The sequence below is a fragment of the Montipora foliosa genome, chromosome 3, assembly GCF_036669935.1.
Source record: "Montipora foliosa isolate CH-2021 chromosome 3, ASM3666993v2, whole genome shotgun sequence".
NCBI classification, from domain to species: Eukaryota; Metazoa; Cnidaria; class Anthozoa; order Scleractinia; family Acroporidae; genus Montipora; species Montipora foliosa.
Window position 1 is genome coordinate 27,773,290 of NC_090871.1, and position 5,000 is coordinate 27,778,289.

The 5,000-nt window shown below is 37.7% G+C and overlaps 1 protein-coding gene across 5 annotated transcripts in view; it reads right to left on the reverse strand.

Moving 5' to 3' along the window:
• Nucleotides 1-5,000, reverse strand: part of LOC137997224 (tetratricopeptide repeat protein 28-like) — a 91,118-nt gene that overhangs the window by 46,068 nt on the left and 40,050 nt on the right. For all 5 annotated transcript variants that reach the window (XR_011122425.1, XR_011122429.1, XR_011122427.1 and 2 more), the window contains one exon: nt 4,674-4,721. The gene's annotated coding sequence lies outside the window, so the exon portion shown is untranslated. The remainder of the gene's footprint in view (nt 1-4,673; nt 4,722-5,000) is intronic.

The window sequence follows — 5,000 nt, forward strand, 5'->3', positions numbered from 1 at the left end:
CGCGAAGGTGTTCGCGGAATCGGTCACCTAGTCGTCTACCTGTCTCACCAATGTATAATTTATTGCATAACGTGCAGGTTATGCAATAAATGACATTTGCGGAGGTACATGTGAAACGATCGGTGATCTTAACAGATCGCTTAGGTCCCGATATCTTGCTAGTGTTAACAATGAAAGGACAAGTTTTGCATCGTGAGCGCGCGCATTTGAAAGTGCCGGATTGCTCGTTAGTTTTGAGCGCGCTTCTAACTAAAAAGTTGCCTACATTTTTGTCGCGTTTGAATGAAATAAGTGGAGGTTGCGAAAAGATTCTACCAGTCTCGGGATCATTTTGGAGTAATTTAAAATTACTAAGAATGATGCTTTTGACTGCGTGATTATGAGGATAGAAAGTGAGGGTGAATGGAATTCTGTCATTCTTATCTTTTTGTGACGTTTGTAGTGATGACTGTCGATCAAATTGTTGGGCGCGATGATGGCCCGCTTTGACCACAGAGACAGGATAGCCACGTTTTTCGAAGAACTGGCACATCTCTTCTGATTTGCTGGAAAAATCGGAGTCATCACTACATAGACGTCGAAGTCTAAGAAATTGAGAATAAGGGATGGAGTTCTTGACATGTGATGGATGTGACGATGAATACAACAAATAAATGTGTGAATCAGTAGGTTTGTAGTGCACACTAGTACATAGCACGTTGCCTCTAATAGAAACGTTGATATCTAGAAAAGCCAATGAAGTTTCCGAAATTTCCCAGGTATATTTAAGAGCCGGATGAAAAGAGTTGACGGAGGTTATAAATTGATCGAGTTCTTCTCTGCTGGATGAAATAGCGCCGATGCAGATGATCCCGAGACTGGTAGAATCTTTTCGCAACCTCCACTTATTTCATTCAAACGCGACAAAAACGTAGGCAACTTTTTAGTTAGAAGCGCGCTCAAAACTAACGAGCAATCCGGCACTTTCAAATGCGCGCGCTCACGATGCAAAACTTGTCCTTTCATTGTTAACACTAGCAAGATATCGGGACCTAAGCGATCTGTTAAGATCACCGATCGTTTCACATGTACCTCCGCAAATGTCATTTATTGCATAACCTGCACGTTATGCAATAAATTATACATTGGTGAGACAGGTAGACGACTAGGTGACCGATTCCGCGAACACCTTCGCGATGTTGAGAAGAATGACAAGGATGCATCCAAGCCAGTCGCTCGCCATTTTAATCTGCCTAACCACTCCAAAAAACACATGGCTATCTGCGGCCTTTCCCTACATCTAGGTACGACGGAAAGCCGCAAGAATCTGGAACAAAAATTCATCTTTCAAATCGGCACCCTTAATCCTCACGGTATTAACGAACGCTTTTCATTTAACTAATATATTCCTATTTTTCACGTTGCCATGTTACCACCAATAGCGTAGCTCCTACTCTACTATAAAAACTACACGTAACCCATAATCCCTCGATTCGCTCTGACGAAGGGCTAACGCTCGAAATGTCAGCTTTTAGAATCTCTGTACGGTGGCCAATTTACATTATCAACTCCGTTGATAAAACCAAATTTTTGTAACAAAATCTGAACCTTGCTGAGTTCGCATTGGTTAGCGTTAATAGTATTTTCGGTCCAATGCTTCAGATATTAACCCCGCCGGACAGGTTATAACTTTAGTAAACTTTAGTATTACAAAGCTGTCAGATGCTCAGAGGGCACGCTTAAACTTGAGGTGAAAGAAGATGTGAGGGAGCTTGAAAATTATCAACATGTCAGCCCAGAAGCCAATGTTTCTCACTTCCCATTTATTTTCTTCAATCTTTCTGGGTTCAGAACTTTGCTAGTAACCACATGTCTTCTCAGGCTATCTAACCAAGACTTCTATCATGGCACTACAATGATAGACAATACCAAATCAATATCGTGCACTGTTAGAGCTACATATTACGCAAGGACAACTTGAATCTCCTGGAAGACAACACACAGCTCAGTTGACATTTTATATGGAATAAGCTGCTGAGTTACTTCACTACCACATGTAAGCAATGCGTATCTATTTTTTCCAAAGAGGACAGGAATTTCTTCTTTCCGACAAATAATAGGCTGGTAGCCAGTTTTTTAACCTCAGAAAAGGATCTGTTGATCGTGCAAACGTGTGAGGACCTGTGAGCCAAAGGGCCTCTGCTGGTAAGACTTCTGGGTGACCCCTTAAATGGTCTTAATGACCCCCCAACTTGAAAAAAATTGTCTCGAATGGTGCACGTACCACAGGCAACCCAGTGTACCCTCGCGGAGGGTCTAGTTAAATTTAAAACAAGAACCCAATCCAAAGATTTTAGCATGAATTAAATGCTTAGGTTCATGCAATAAAAATATATAACTGCTTTAAAATCTGTTGTCTAATTGTTTTTGTGAGCTATGGTATTGTAATAACTGTTAATAGCTTGACTACAATGGATTTTTTGTAGTTTCCAGCACATTTATGATTCGCTGGAATATTATTTTATAGGAGCGGGATAATTATGTATGTGTTGTGTATTTTCTGTTTCGAATCTATGTAGAAACTATGTTGAAACCATTTTTATTTTTGGACACAAAAAACCCCATAACATAGCCTTTACATATGCTATGTAAAGGTTCCATTTGACTAGCTAAAACATAGCATTTCCTTTCAAAATATATAGATGAGGCATACGTATAACATAGCCTTTGAATAAGGCTTCTGTATCCAATTTATGTATATCATAACATACCATTTACATATGGTCGTTAAATAGGATTTACATAGATTACACAGTGTCTGGTTCTACAAGGGAAGGTACAAGACATGACTGCCTGATTACCACTAATGACCAGCAACTTTATAGTTAAACAAAGTATTCAATGATCTTTGGTAGTTCTTTATGCAGACAAGAAAATGATGCCTGTTTTTGTTGTGCATTTGACTGCTTAGAGTAAGAAGCTTAGTAAAGTTACTCGTGATAAATTTAAAAAGTTACCAATGGCTGAATTGCCGTAAAGGAACCAAAAGCTAAAACCATCAAGGAATAAAATTAACTGGTGGGAAAAGGCAGAGCAAAATCATGAAAAACTGGAATGACCTTGAAAAAAGCTGGAAATTAATACATGATCTTCACATGCTTTCATTTAATAGCATGCAGGAATGTCTAGAAAAATCTAGAAAGCAGCATTTGTAACAAGCTGGAAAAACCTGATTTGATACCAGATTATGATTTCTGGAATAAAGCTGGCAATTTCTTCCCTAATTAGCATGTTTCATTAACATTCTAGAATTTTCTAGAATTTCCCAGAAAAGGAAACTGGTAAATTCTAGGAATTTCTAGAAAATTTACCGGTGCGATGCTCTAACCAACTGAGCTATGAAGCCACTGACGTTGGGAGCTGGTCACTTCTGAGTTCACAACTTTCCATGATAAGTAATTATGAGTGAAAGATATATATGAAATACTTCATATATTACACCGCGGGTATGAAATCAAATGAAACCATGTTGTGTCGCAGTGATAAGCGCAAATTTCTATTGCGTCGAGAAGCCTGAACATACCAAATGTTATTGATAACTACACACCTCAGAAGACTTGGAAGATGACTTGTCTTGAAGACTGACACTCTTCAGATAAATTAAGGACGGTGCCTACTATTGTTATTGCGCATACGTTCTGCGCATCTCCAGATACTCGGATTTCCTATCAGTGATGCTTACTAATGCAGGGATATTTTTGCGAGGTTTAAAACTATGCAGAGAAAGTAGATCTTAGTAAGTACTCTTGGTATCCAAAAAGAAAATTGGCAATAACCATGCATTAACGCCATACAATACTTGGTATTTTAAAGCTTTTCACAAATATTATTCATGAATTATCTTTGAAAAATGCGTGGTTACCCCCAATTTTCTTTTTGGATTTCAATAACACTTGGGAAGATCTACCTTTCCTGCATAATCATAACTCGGGGCAAAAATACCTTTGAATTAGTAGGCACCGTCCTTAACTGAACCGACTGAACTTACTGAGTAAATGGTAGCCAATTTACAATGGATTTAAGGAAAATAGAAAACTAACTGAAAACCAAATAAGGCTAGGGGGTAAATATACTACCCACTAATACAGGATTTACCTAAGAGAAGAAGGAGTTTACCACTCCTACACAACAGGAATGAGGTAAGAGAAATGTGTGGGGATAACACAACTACACAAGCAAAAATATGAGGAAATTGAGTAATTATGGGTAAACAAGCAAATAATAGTAATTAGGATGATGAAAAGAAGTTGAAAATAATTGGAATAAAAATAAACACAAAATGAACACAAGTGACCTATATATAGTCACAGTTCAATCAAACGACAGACAAATAACTTATTACAGGTACACCCAGCAAGCTAATATCACTTAATACCTTGCAATGTTCCTTTTTAAAACCTTTTGAGCAGGAATAATAAATCTGGCTAAAAAAAATTTTTAAGGGATAAATAATACTGGTGGATCATTTGGATGCATCATTCGCAACTAATCATGAGTGACCGTGAGCACTTCAGAAAATAAACTTATAAGGAATTCTGACAAAAAGTAACGCAAAATTAATCAGAACTGGTTTATTACACATAAATTATTACTTGTTCGTGTTATAAAGAAACGAGAAACAGTGAGCAACTTACCAAAATGGATGCTAATCGACGCGAGGTCCTTGACAACAAGAAATGACTCTGCAAAATATGATTTAATGTGGTTATCCATGCATTATTGAATCTTGTAGGAAAACTTTTAACTTTCATAACAAAATCACTTGCGTAGTATACAAAAAAAGTACCCCATTTCGCTATTGACTTATTGACTTTTGTCCCAGAGCCACTCTATACTCTATCCTAATCTAACTGATTGGTCTCTAAACATGAAAGCTTGAGGCTGATTACGTGCAGGATTGTCATAGCCTGGCTAATATTAATAAGCCCCTTTGTTTGTGATGAAGATACCGGTATATTCTA